We start from the raw sequence: 16,055 nt of genomic DNA on the forward strand, positions 1-16,055 counted from the left end.
GGGTTCTCCCGTTTCCTCCCACTTTCTTCATTCCACCATTTCATTCATTACGCATCATCACCGTCTCCTTTAGCCTAACCGGCATAACTGTGGTACGTAAAACTCAAAGATTTCATTTCATTTCGATTCCTAATTGGGACTATATGTACTTTCCGGTATTGGTCTAGCATTGTGAAGCAATTGAAAAGCTGCTCAAATTAAAAGATTATTAATTCCAGTTCCAAAAACCCGGAAATAATGACGTTATAGAGTCCACATCAGGAAACCAAAATCCGTTTCATTGGTCAAAGCCCTCCCCTCTGTACGTCGAAAGCCAAGAGGTTTGAAATCGCCATCCTTTTTAACACCAATATTTTTGAGATTTTTAGTTTAAGGTTGGTTTAAAGGAACAAGTTTTGCCGATAGATGGCACTACTGTCTTAGTATCTCCCATGTATTTTTTTCTTTTTTTTTTATCTTTCACGAAAATTCATTATTTCTCTTACAAATTTCAACCTACAGACTTCAAATTTTTAGAAAGGGAACTTCATAATCTGTCAAACGCAATAATCCGTGCCGATTTTTTATTTAAAATTTTCTTCATTGTTGAAATGGATATCCAAACCTTTAACAATGGAATTGTTTCAATAATGAAGAAAATTCTAAATAAAAAATCGGCACGGATTGTTCCCTTTAATAGGTTATGAAGTTCCTTCTCTAAAAGTCTCTAGGTTGAAATTTATAAAAGATATTGTAAATTTTCGTGAAAGGTAAAAAAAATACATGAGAGAGATACGAAGACTGTAGTGACATTTATCGGCAAAGCTTGTCCCTTTACACTAACCTTAACTGTTGGATTGGGATCACAGTACAGGAGCTCACACCAGGTATGGACTTCTGCAAGAAACTCGTGAATGCTAATACTACATACTTAATTGTGAGTGATCTCAACAAGTGGGTGTAAGCTATTACTTAAAGAAAATAAATAATATTTAATTTAACGTCCTACGTATATGCCTTTCAGAGTAAAAAAAGACGAATAATTAATGGAAGTAAATGTTTGTGAAATAACTGATGGAATGATAATGTGGGAATAAACGGGAGAATCTCAGAAAAACAACGGACAAGATGTTGTCCACCACAAGCTTACATGATCCAGGTAGTATTTGAATTTTTTGCTTCGTGACCGAGAGAAACTGGTTTCAAATCCGACGTCCAGTCATTCAGAGTTTTTCAAAGTTTTCGTGAGTTTAAGCTGCTGAATATTAACACGTTCGCTGCTGAGAACGCCCATCGGTGTCCAGTACTGAATTTGGCATACGCGCCGGACGCCTCTCGGCGCTTGTCCCTGCAGCTGATTCACTTTCCCGCCAGCGCTAGTGCAGGTATTGCTAGCGCTGGCGGGAAAGTGAATCAGCTGCAGGGACAAGCGCCGAGAGGCGTAAGGCGCATATGCCAAATTCAGTACTGGACGCCGATGGGCGTCCTCAGCAGCGAACGTGTTAAGATGTTGTCTTCAAATACAGAGATGGAGTGGGTCAAGTGGATCGAGATTTATGAGTGGATTGTGGGTCAACAGGACGTGAACCATTGCGAACAACCACCCATTGTGACCCACTATGACTCACCATTGTAGTACATTGTAGACAGCATCTTCTAAACACTGGTAAATTTTTCTACGTTTTACTTTCAAGGCCTCCATTATTGTTCCCTTATCATTTCTTTCTATTTACTTACCTGAGATGAGTATATCTAAGTGAAAAAAGAAACTTCAGGTGCTTTTGGATATTGATATTTGTAATTGGATTAATAGCAATAGGACTTACTACTTGGCTTTCGAGACAACGGAATTTTACACTTTTTTTTGCCCTACTTTACCTTGGTTTAGAACTTTCAAACTTTATCCTACTTTCCACTGTATCTATAATTCAACAAGGAAATAATTATATATGATAATTAGATTGAAATTCATCATAACATGGCCTATAACTAGCATTTTACTATTTTATACCGTAAAGATCAGATCCACTGGTATTGTAACAGAATGAGTTGAGTTGAGTTGAGTTGATTTTAGTTTAGCGTCCCTTTCAGCAGCGAGGCTATATGAGACGTGGACCTACAGATTAACGTGGAATCCGAACCACGTGAGCTCCCGCCGGGAATCGAACCCGGGTCTTCCACGCCAAAGGCGCGTACGCTAACCGCTTAACCACAAAAGGAACTCTGTAACAGAATGATTGACCGTAGAAATTCAAACTCCGATTAGTGAGGATTTCACAGCCTTGTTTTATTACAAGTGTAAACTCTTCATTCAGTTGAGAGGAAAGCGTGGATCATGGGTCAGAGTTGATGACGATGGTGGGTGGTGGGTCATGCGTCAAGTTTCTCATTGACCTACGCCATCTTTGTTCAAATATAGACCCTGACCAACTATTTTTCAATTTCTATATCGTTTATTGCTATTGTTGTTGCAGTTGCGTGTTAGTTGTTAATGATTCAAGTGTAAATTGAGTCTCGTTGTTCGTCCCAATCAATCATTAAATTGAAATGAAAGGAAGTCTCTAGTTTTGTGTCCCACTATAATGCCCTTTAGGTTAATGGCGGCAGATAATTAATGAAGGCGAATGATATGCAAATGTTGGTGGAATGAAAAGAAACTGGAGAACATCGGAAAAAACCCACGCGTACGAGTTTGTTTACTACTACAAACTCACTTAGTCTGGGATCGAAACCGAACCCCCTAGCATCAGAGATGACACTCTATTACTGAGCCACCGTGCTTTCCAATGATCAGTTTATAATTTTCTAAACATAATACGTTGAAAGAAACCTAATTTAATAGCGGCCTTTATTTATTTTTTTTTCATTTAGCTAACTCGATTCTAGGAAACTGGATTCGTCTAATCCAATAAACGCTTTCTTATCTCGGAAGCGAATAGAGATTTATCATTCAATAAAAAAAATTAAGGTAGTTAATGGATGGAAACCCTGGTTAGGAGAATAGTGAAGGAGGCAACGAGGAAATGATGAGGTGGTTCTTCTCGATGGATAATTTCCGAGTCGGATGAGCTGAGCTTCTCTCCTTCTCGCCTGAAGGATCGTTTGGTACTCGCTTCGCTTCTTGCATCGAAAGCGGAGAGCCCGAAAATTGCTTCACCAAAATAGCCTTACCATCGTCTTCAAACACACGCACACGAGCACAATATTCATTGAAGGTGGAAACACTAACGAAGAAGCTCTTTCAACACCATCCTCTTGCTAATATGGTATGCTCTCTTCTCGTTGGCTGTGAAAATGTTCATCAGAATCTTGGCAATGTGCTAAAGATCTCAGAAGATAACCACACAAGAATGGGATGCAATTTTTCTGTTGCCAACAGCCAGGGATGGAAACTTTTGCTGCTAAACTTCAGAAGCATTCAACACTTGGTGAAGATTGAAAAATGCTTTTTTCTACAAAAATCCAATGACACATTAAGATGAGCAATGAATTTGAATAGGCGAAACTGTTGCGTATAACTATGCCTAACACTTGATACTAATGCACGAAGTTTGGAACAGCAGTACATTACTGCCTTCACTTTTACATTCACTTTATAAAATATTAGAAAATTATGCATTACCAGGGCCGCCCACAGGGGGGATGTATGGCGCAAGCTGCGCCATTGAGAAAAATTTTGGGGGGGATTTTACTCTACTTTCGAACTAGCAATTTTACTATCGGAATAGCAGCATTAAAACACGATTTTGAGAAGCTAATTTTCAAAAATTTTCCGGGGTGAACCCCCGTACCCCCTGCTTCGATACTCGATGAATGAAGTACCGCGCAAGTATCCGTATGAAAGGAAAGGTTGGTTCGTTTTAAGAGAGAAGGGCCGCCCACAGGAGGGATGAATGGCGCAAGTTGTGCCATCGAGAAAAAAATTGGGGGGAATAAAAAAATTGGGGAAGAATTTTACTCTAATGTCGAATAAGTAATTTTGCTGTCGTCAGAATAACATTGGAACACGATGCGATTTTTTTTTAAATCTCCAGAATGAATCCCCCTACCCCCTGCTCAGAAACTCTATGAATGAAGTACCGCGCAAGTTGCTATATGAAAGGATGGGCTGGTCGGTTTATCGCTTTGTGTAGGTAATTTACCTATTTTCTGCTGGTAGCATTTATTTATTTCTTATTTATACCATGTACGACACTTAAAGTAATGCTGTTCAATTGCTACATGATGTATAATAAATGAATTAATGATAATATTTTGTATAGTTTTCTATTTGTGCGATTACATTTTCCAGGGCCTGCGGTAAACTGAAAACCAGCTCAAAAGTGGCATCACTGGTACAATAGAGACTTTCCGTGAGAGGTCGCTCCAGTAGTATTCTATATATTCAGCTCCATGTATTGTACAGAGTGAACCAACTAGGCAGTTGTTCGTTTTTCGCAGATCCTGGAAAATGTAATCACACATTCACACACATAGAAAACTATAGAAAATATGATCATTCATCATACATCAAGTAGTAACAGAATATTGTTACGTATTATATGTCGTCCATAATAAATAACTAAATAAATGTAAACGTAACCGAACAATAGATCGGTTAAAATAGCCTGGTACTGTGGTTCTCTCATATAATTTTATACTGCGTGAAATGACATCAATAAAACGACCTCAGCACGCACTCTGTATAGTATTTATCTCTATGACTTAAAGAGGAGAGAGAATGTTTCAGCAGACTACTAATAAAAGTAATGCCATTTTTATAATTACTACTGCCCCTACTACTACTACAAGCATTCTATAATACTACTACAGGAAATAAAAACAACAACAAAAATAATAATTACTAGTACTATAAAAACTACTGCTACACTGGACAATTGTTTTTAGAGGACTTGAGTTTTGAAGAGGGAAGAGATGGGGAGACTAGGGGGGAGTGCGCCATCAGCTTTGGGGGGGATGGGCACCCCTGTGCATTACTATCTTCACTTTTCCACTCAGTTACATAAAATATTAGAAAATAACACATTACTTTCTTCATTCTTCCACTGAGTTAAATATTAGTAAATAATACATTCCTACCTTCACTTCTTCTTTAGATTAAATAAAATATTAGAAAAAAATACATTACTTCCTTCTCTTTTCCATTAAGTAAAATAAAATATTAGAAAATAATACATTACTTCCTTCACTTTTACATTGAGTTAAATATAATATTAGAAAATAATACATTACTTCCTTCACTTTTACATTGAGTAAAATAAAATATTAGAAAATAATACATTACTTCCTTCACTTTTCCATTAAGTAAAATAAAATATTAGAAAATAATACATTACTTCCTTCACTTTTCCATTAAGTAAAATAAAATATTAGAAAATAATACATTACTTCCTTCACTTTTACATTGAGTTAAATAAAATATTACAAAATAATACATTACTTCCTTCACTTTTTCATTAAGTTAAGTAAAATATTAGAAAATAATACATTACTTCCTTCACTTTTACATTGAGTTAAATATAATATTAGAAAATAATACATTACTTCCTTCACTTTTCTATTAAATAAAATAAAATATTAGAAAATAATACATTACTTCCTTCACTTTTCTATTAAATAAAATAAAATATTAGAAAATAATACATTACTTCCTTCATTTCTACATTGAGTTAAATATAATATTAGAAAATAATACATTACTTCCTTCACTTTTCTATTAAATAAAATAAAATATTAGAAAATAATACATTACTTCCTTCTCTTTTCCATTAAGTAAAATAAAATATTAGAAAATAATACATTACTTCCTTCTCTTTTCCATTAAGTAAAATAAAATATTAGAAAATAATACATTACTTCCTTCACTTTTACATTGAGTTAAATATAATATTAGAAAATAATACATTACTTCCTTCACTTTTACATTGAGTAAAATAAAATATTAGAAAATAATACATTACTTCCTTCACTTTTACATTGAGTTAAATAAAATATTAGAAAATAATACATTACTTCCTTCACTTTCTCATTAAGTTAAGTAAAATATTAGAAAATAATACATTACTTCCTTCACTTTTCTATTAAATAAAATAAAATATTAGAAAATAATACATTACTTCCTTCACTTTTCTATTAAGAAAATAAAATATTAGAAAATAATACATTACTTCCTTCACTTTTCTATAAAATAAAATAAAATATTAGAAAATAATACATTACTTCTTTCACTTTTCTATTAAGAAAATAAAATATTAGAAAATAATACATTACTTCCTTCACTTTTCTATTAAATAAAATAAAATATTAGAAAATAATACATTACTTCCTTCACTTTTCCATTAAGTAAAATAAAATATTAGAAAATAATACATTACTTCCTTCACTTTTACATTGAGTTAAATAAAATATTAGAAAATAATACATTACTTCCTTCACTTTTTCATTAAGTAAAATATTAGAAAATAATACATTGCTTCCTTCACTTTTACATTGAGTTAAATATAATATTAGAAAATAATACATTACTTCCTTCACTTTTCTATTAAATAAAATAAAATATTAGAAAATAATACATTACTTCCTTCACTTTTCTATTAAGTAAAATAAAATATTAGAAAATAATACATTACTTCCTTCACTTTTACATTGAGTTAAATAAAATATTAGAAAATAATACATTACTTCCTTCACTTTTTCATTAAGTTAAGTAAAATATTAGAAAATAATACATTACTTCCTTCACTTTTACATTGAGTTAAATATAATATTAGAAAATAATACATTACTTCCTTCACTTTTCTATTAAATAAAATAAAATATTAGAAAATAATACATTACTTCCTTCACTTTTCTATTAAATAAAATAAAATATTAGAAAATAATACATTACTTCCTTCACTTTTCTATTAAATAAAATAAAATATTAGAAAATAATACATTACTTCCTTCATTTCTACATTGAGTTAAATATAATATTAGAAAATAATACATTACTTCCTTCACTTTTCTATTAAATAAAATAAAATATTAGAAAATAATACATTACTTCCTTCTCTTTTCCATTAAGTAAAATAAAATATTAGAAAATAATACATTACTTCCTTCTCTTTTCCATTAAGTAAAATAAAATATTAGAAAATAATACATTACTTCCTTCACTTTTACATTGAGTTAAATATAATATTAGAAAATAATACATTACTTCCTTCTCTTTTACATTGAGTAAAATAAAATATTAGAAAATAATACATTACTTCCTTCACTTTTACATTGAGTTAAATAAAATATTAGAAAATAATACATTACTTCCTTCACTTTTACATTAAGTTAAGTAAAATATTAGAAAATAATACATTACTTCCTTCACTTTTCCATTAAGTAAAATAAAATATTAGAAAATAATACATTACTTCCTTCACTTTTACATTGAGTTAAATAAAATATTAGAAAATAATACATTACTTCCTTCACTTTTTCATTAAGTAAAATATTAGAAAATAATACATTGCTTCCTTCACTTTTACATTGAGTTAAATATAATATTAGAAAATAATACATTACTTCCTTCACTTTTCTATTAAATAAAATAAAATATTAGAAAATAATACATTACTTCCTTCACTTTTCTATTAAGTAAAATAAAATATTAGAAAATAATACATTACTTCCTTCACTTTTACATTGAGTTAAATAAAATATTAGAAAATAATACATTACTTCCTTCACTTTTACATTAAGTTAAGTAAAATATTAGAAAATAATACATTACTTCCTTCACTTTTCCATTAAGTAAAATAAAATATTAGAAAATAATACATTACTTCCTTCACTTTTACATTGAGTTAAATAAAATATTAGAAAATAATACATTACTTCCTTCACTTTTTCATTAAGTAAAATATTAGAAAATAATACATTGCTTCCTTCACTTTTACATTGAGTTAAATAAAATATTAGAAAATAATACATTACTTCCTTCACTTTTACATTAAGTTAAGTAAAATATTAGAAAATAATACATTACTTCCTTCACTTTTCCATTAAGTAAAATAAAATATTAGAAAATAATACATTACTTCCTTCACTTTTACATTGAGTTAAATAAAATATTAGAAAATAATACATTACTTCCTTCACTTTTTCATTAAGTAAAATATTAGAAAATAATACATTGCTTCCTTCACTTTTACATTGAGTTAAATATAATATTAGAAAATAATACATTACTTCCTTCACTTTTCTATTAAATAAAATAAAATATTAGAAAATAATACATTACTTCCTTCACTTTTCTATTAAGTAAAATAAAATATTAGAAAATAATACATTACTTCCTTCTCTTTTCTATTAAATAAAATAAAATATTAGAAAATAATACATTACTTCCTTCACTTTTACATTGAGCAAATATAATATTAGAAAATAATACATTATTTTCTTTAATTTTCCATTGCCTTAAATAAAATATTAGAAACTAATGCATTACTATCTTCACTTTTCCACTGAGTTAAATAAAATATTAGAAAGTAATATATTACTACCTTAATTTTTGAATTGAGGTAAATAAAATAATGCCAGTACAAGACAAAATGAGCATGTTTCAAGTATAAACTATGTTATCTTGGCAGTTAGTATTATGTTGGGAACTTCTTTGATACAGTAATTACATTCATTCTGTTAATTATCACAACTGTAATAATGCAAATATGTACACAAGTGCAGTGCATGGTTCAAAACAGATATGCGAATTTTCCATTTCGCCCCAACAATGTGGATGAAGCGAGTGGACCTATGAGGTGCAATGAGCACATTACATTAGCATTAAAATAACAAATTCTACTACTGGTGCAAGTATACCTACTGCATCTTAGATACTCTATAAGTTATTAAAACACATCTTCAGGCATAAAGTAAAGAGCTCATTTTCTATTAGTTGTGATTTTAATGGAAAACAACCTATATGCTTGGCCAGATAATGTAGAGAAAAGTAACTCAAAATGATCTATTTTCATTATGTACGCTTACATAAATGACAGAATGCATACATTCTGAGGATTAAAGTGATTTTTTTTTTTTGGAAAGTAGATAAATGGCATCCTTTTTTCCTTCAAGGTTTCAATTATAATAGGAACTTATTGCAATGACAGCAATGAAACATAATCCACTACATAGCTCTCTAACAAGAAACGGACATGAACGTGTCATCCGGACATACGAATCAAACCTAGTCCATTCGATAAACATAACAAATATATGTTCATGCACAACAAATTAGGTGCCATGGACAACTGAATAAGTCCCTGGGGCCCATTAACCCTGTTAGTATAAAGGAAATAGTAGACTCGCAGTGAAATAGCTATTGTATTTGGTCTAGGAATTAATTCGTGCGGGTGGACAAGAGATGGCGCAACGAACGGAGCGTCCCACAGTTCCGTGTATCCACACATGTGTTTCAAACCCCTGTCATCGCGTATCGTTCGTAGTATAGGGCAGTGGATTAAAGCGTCAACAACACCAGTTTGTAGTTAAGTGAACATGGCGCAATTTGTGCCTGATAAAGTGTTTTTGCGGGGTGTCCTGCTGCATTACTTTAACATGCACAAAAGTGCGACTGAAAGTCATCGTATTTTGGTGGAAGTGTATGGTGACCATGCTCTAGCTGAGCGAACGTTCAGAAGTGGTTTGCACGGTTTAGAAGTGGTGATTTCGGCTTGGCAGACCAAGAGCGAGCTGGACAGCCAAAAAAATTTCAAGACGAAGAATTGACAGCATTGCTCGAGCAGGATTCGTGTCAAACGCAGGAACAACTTGCAGCAGCATTAGGCGTTGATCAAACAACAGTCTACAAACGCTTGAAAGCCATGGGAATGATTCAAAAGATGTCACATTGGGTTCCACATGAATTGAAAGACAGAGACGTTGAAAGACGAAAAACCATTTGCGAATTGCTGCTTCAACGACAGAGCAGAAAGGGGTTTCTGCATCGAATTATTACGGGTGATGAGAAGTGGATCCATTACGAGAACCCTAAACGAAAAAAGGCCTGGGTGAAACCAGGTGAACCAGGTCCATTACAACCAAAACGAGATATTCACTGTGCAAAGGTTATGCTGTGCATATGGTGGGATATGAAAGGTGTGGTGTACTATGAGCTGCTGCAACCGGGTGAAACTATGAATGGAGAACGTTATCGACGACAATTAATGCGTTTGAAGCAAGCTCTGGCCAGAACACGACCAGAATGGGAGAACAGACATGATAAACTTATTGTTCAACATGATAACGCTCGCCCACATGTCGCAAAACCGGTCAAAACCTATTTAGAAAATGTCGGATGGGAAGTTTTACCCCACCCGCCGTATTCACCAGACGTTGCTCCTTCGGACTACTACTTGTTCGATTGCATGAACAACGATTTGATTGGACAGCGGTTTACTTCTTCAGAAGATATCGAAACATGGGTCTCTGACTGGATCGCTTCCAAGGATGAGGACTTCTTTCGCCACGGAATCCGTACATTGCCTGACAGATGGGCGAAAGTGGTGGCTAGCGATGGACAATATTTTTCTTAAGGTATTTATGTATTTTGTGTTTGTACTACAGCTTCAATGTGTGCGTACCAACCGCACGAATTAATTCCTAGACCAAAAATATCAACACTGTTCATTGGAAAACCATTGTTTATAGTTCATTCTCTTCAGAATGAAACAAGCTTTTCAGAGATGATATTATTGGGGCCCCCAAAGTACTTGAACAAGAAAAACTGGGAGAATGTCGGGAAAATTCGCCCCAGAAATCTCTCCCATCAACTTTGGACCCCTTTGGAGTGGTCTCGGGTAAAAGTACACAATATATATATATACATAGAGAGAGAGAGAGAGAGAGAGAGAGAGAGAGAGAGAGAGAGACATATATATATATATAAATTCTTGTTCTGGAAGTTCCGAGGGTATTCTATATGCAATAAAGAAAATGTCACCATTAACGGAAGACTGGCACAATTACGAATTTCTCTTTTTATTACCATTTATTATACGAGGTCTTACATAATAGAGGAAGAATGAAACTACTCATTGGCCACTTTGGAAAGAAAATATTTTGATTGTCGCTACTTTCTCGTCTCCGTAAAAGAACTCATTGGAAACTGGAAGGGGAAGAGAAATAAAGATAACAGAAGTCAAAAGATAGTTGCGTACTCTCGAGGGTTTAAAAAAGATGGGAGACGAAGGAATCACAAAAGCTTCTGGTTGGGAATGTCGTCATTCTCTTGGGACCAATCTGTTTTTATTATGAATTTCATTAGTATTCATGTCCAGATGCTATAACAGCCAACTCTCATTGGTCGTAATTTCGGTAGGAAGAGGAGGGGTTCCTCCCTGATGACATTGAGGGTATGGGTTGTCTTCCGAAAACGTTTGGCTCTTGTCTGCAATTAAAAGGCTCAGAAGAGCGACGAAGATACACTGGGTACTATTAAGAGACTCGAGTTACTACTCTTCTCCAAGTTTTAATAGCACCCAATATCAAGTTAAAGAAAAAAGAAGTTAATTCCGGAATCTGTGACGGAGCGGTGATTTACTTTTTTCTTCCTGGTTCCAGTTCCGGTGATCAGGTTACTATTTCCAATAGTCCTGTTCTTGCGTGTAGGTGAGATTTTGCAATGAGTTGACTTGACGTATGACGTTATAAGTGGCTGTCCCGAAGAAAACGGTGTGCTGGTTTGATCTTCCAAGATTACCTTTTGTGATTATCCGTGAACGATAAGAACTGGATGACAAGTAGCTTCGTACTTTTCCTATTTTTTTTTCTTATATTAACAAACTATATTATCATTTTAGAAGGCACACTGTTTTGAACTTATAAAAATATATGTAGTGGAAATTCAATTTTCCGAATTAGTAGGTTCTGAACGCAATCCGGATCTACAGAAAACCAGATTATTGAGGAAATAATTTTCAAAAACTGCTATGTTGTGAAATTTAAAAAAAAAAAATCTTGTAGCATCGCTTTTGAAATGACATGAAATCTGTACGTTTAACGTCCCACGACTATGTCCTTTAGGCAAGGAAGACAATGATTAAGAAAAATAAAGTGGAAAGAAATGGTGGAATGAGAAAATGGAAGGAAACGGGAGTACTCCGAGAAAATCCAGGGACGTGACATTGTTCACCACAAACTTACACGCATTAGAGAAAGTTATATTGTTATATTTTTGTAAATAGTGTTGTATTTTATTAGAAGATTTTTATAATAAACCGGTAGTGGGAGTCGATTCTGCACTTTGATTTTCTCAATTTAACTCTAACTACGCCTTCAAAGGGAAAAACTTTTACAATTTTCAGTTCGTCGTAACCACATATCAATATTTATTCCACTCTTATTCCACTATTTATTCCACTTTTTATTATCCTTGATAAGAGTCATGTGTCTTTATTAAGAAAGACGGTGTTCTTTTTGAAAAAGTAGTTGTTTCGGAACTGTATATGAAACAACGACAATGGTGTGTTACTAAAATGACTCCTCACATGTCAAATTGTTTACTTAACGATTACCATTTTAACATTTTACTTCAAAGTGCAATGTAGCTGAAGTAGTACCAGGTATACGTCAAAAATTTAATAGTACTCATGTATCACATAGCCATTGTGTTCAACAGAAGCAACCATTCTTTTACTGTGTACAGCTTGCATTTCAAGAAGTTTTTAATTTTATTTTCTTATTTGATTATAATTATCTGGATCTGGCGATTTGGATGACTAGAGCTCGATAGTTGGAGTTATACACTGTATTCTTAAAACAACACTTTCCAAATAAGAAGTTATATATCCGTATGCTTCATCCAATCAAATTCATGAAGTATTGTCAATTTGTGAAAGGCAATAAATAATGAAAAAGTGAAAGGCAATTTGTGAAAGGCAATAAATAATAGTTTATACGAAATATTTATTAAAACTATCAATAAAATAATAGTTTATACGAAAGAAACAAGATATTTAATCGTTAATAAATGACAATGAAGAAATAGTTTCCATAAAATGAACGAAATATTTATTTGTTAATGAATAACGATAAAAAATAGTTTATATGAAGGTGTGCAGGATCTTCATTTATTAATGAATGACAATGAAATAAATAGATATGAAATGATACAAGTTCATCAATTGTTAATGAATGACATTGCAATAATACTTGACGCGAAATGCAATGAAATTTATAATTGTTGACAAATGACTATTCAATAGTTGTTGATATAAATAAAATAAGGTACTGAATGGCAATAAAATAATAGTTGATACGAAACTAAATGTTTAATTGTTAATGAACGAAAATATAATATTAATGGATATGAAAGGAAGCAAAATTGTTAATTCTTAATGAATCACAATGAAATAATAATTGATATGAAACGAAACTAGATGTTTAATTGTTTATAAATGAAAATGAAATAATAATTGATTTGAAACGAAACTAAATGTTTAATTCTAAATTAATGCCAATAAAATAATAATTAATATGAAATGAAACTAAACGTTTAATTGTTAATGAATGAAAATGAAATAATAATTGATATGAAACGAAAATAAATGAATTCTAAACGAACTTCAATAAAATAATAATTGATATGAAACGAAACTAAAAATTGAATTCTAAATTAATGGTAATGAAATAATAATTGATATGAAATGAAACTAAACGTTTAATTGTTAATGAATGAAAATGAAATAATAATTGATATGAAACGAAACTAAATGTTTAATTCTAAACGAACGTCAATAAAATAATAATTGATATGAAACGCAACTAAATGTTTAATTCTAAACGAACGTCAATAAAATAATAATTGATATGAAACGAAGTTAAATATTTAATTCTAAATTAACGCCAATAAAATAGTAATTGATATGAAATGAAACTAAATGTTCAATTCTTAATGAATGAAAACGAAATAATAATTGTTGTGAAATGAAACTACATGTATAATTGTTAATGAATGACAATGAAATAATAGTTAATAAAATTAAACGAGACCTTCAATTGCAAACTAATAACAATGAAATAACAATTGATATGAAGTGAAACGAGATATTTCATTGTAAGTGAATAGTAATGAAACAATTCTAATGAAATGAACGTCCCGTGATTGGGACGGGTAAACTGAAGAAAGTAAGTAGAAGTGAATAGTAATGTAAAAGTTTGTAAAGTATTAAAACGCGTGAAATTCCGAGGAAACCAACAGTGATTTTGTTCATCACAAATTCGTAGCTTCGGCATTTTCACCAAAGGTAGGAAGTCCCAGTGAACAATCTTATAAAAGTATAATTATATATGTGTATGTGCATCCCGACATAACAAATGACACATCAAAAATCCAAATTCCTGATTTTGAATCTGGTACAATTTGGCACCCTATACTTAGTAATTGATTTCTTTTATGTTCACATATGACTTGGTGTCAAAAGTTATTTGTTACTCATGTGTATAGAACTAATTAATTTAAAAAAAAAAAAAAAGATAACGTATCACTGGAACTGGAACCGGAACGTTTTGTCACTTGTGACCAATAAGTATTTAATCACACAGTAATCTATGCACCACCTCTATGAAGCTCCGAAGACACTTTATGCCGCAATTACAATAATTAACCTATGTGCATGCCAAGCATAGAAGCTTCCTTAATCAAATACAGCTTACAAACTTGGAACCACCTCTCTTTCTTTCTTTCTTTATTCCTCCTTTAAAACACAATTAACAGACAAACCATTCTCGAGAACGATGACGGCGAGGGCTTAAGGGCCACGGTTCCAACAGGGACTCGAAAGCCTTCTCTTTTAAACTCCTTTAGTTGAACTTTGTAGACCAGTCGAGAATCGGAGAAACAAGGAAGAATAAAAGATTCAGATTTGCCCTCTACTGTTGGGATTGTTAAAGAGAGAGAGAGAGAGAAAAAATAAAACGCCATCTTGAAACACAGCCAAAAAGCACATAGATACAGCCACTAAATCATTACAGCTTCATTTCGTTTCGAAACTTCTCTGCTGCAATTTCAATTATGAAGCAACAAATACTTCAGAAACAATTAGAGTACGAATAGATGATCCTTCAGCCTTTAGCACGGAGTTAAACTATTATTATTATTATTATTATTATTATTATTATTATTATTATTATTATTATTATTATTATTATTATTATATAGAACTGTATATATGTGGGAATAGCGAATCTTGGTTGACACGATAGCATTCGCGATTTCGATCTACCAAAGTGACATACAGCATATGCATTTGCTTAATAGAGTCTTAGTTTCGTTTGTTTGTCAGCTATATCCGTCATCTTGATTCAAAATGGCGGCAGTTTGAAAATATAGAAGATCCGTAACTTCCTTAGTGTCGATGATAGAAGAAACACGAAAAGTATTTGTTAATTCTCGTAAAGATCTATATAACTTTTATTTGGATCATATTTTCAATATTCCATATTGTTTCAAAATGGTGTCTTTTTAAAAATTTGAAACATGCATTACTTCGTTAGTATTAATCAGACAGAAGAACTTTTAAAAAGTTTTAAACAAAAAGTATTTAGAATGGTAGCAAAAAAAAAGAAAGAAAAAAGAAAGAAAGGAAAAGAAAAAGAAAAGTCGGTGCAAGGCCATACAGTACGAGCAAAGTGGGAATCTGGGTACAAAGCCCCAGCTACTGAAAAGCTAGTCTAAGATCATATTAGTCGCTAACTCTCTCCACTTTGGTGCAAGTGGTCCTGGGTTTCGATTCCCGGTGGGGGCACTCAGTAGAAAAAGTGTAACAGCTTTTTCACTCCAGCCATCTTGAGTGAGGTTTTTTCCTGGGTTTTCCTCATATTCACACCAGGCAAATGCTGGGATGGTACCTAACATACAGATCCCATGCAAATTCCTTCCTTCTCTTTCATTGGATAACATGATCACCAAGGGACGTCATCCCCATTATAAGTGACGAGCTAAATGGCCTTAGATGCTGAAAGCCTAGAAGTCTAATTCCTAATCAGATCATATTACACTGGCTTTTAAACTGCCCTATCTGCATACAATTTAGAATTGA

The sequence above is a fragment of the Thermobia domestica genome, chromosome 10 (assembly GCF_964235325.1).
Source record: "Thermobia domestica chromosome 10, izTheDome1.hap1.1, whole genome shotgun sequence".
NCBI lineage: Eukaryota > Metazoa > Arthropoda > Insecta > Zygentoma > Lepismatidae > Thermobia > Thermobia domestica.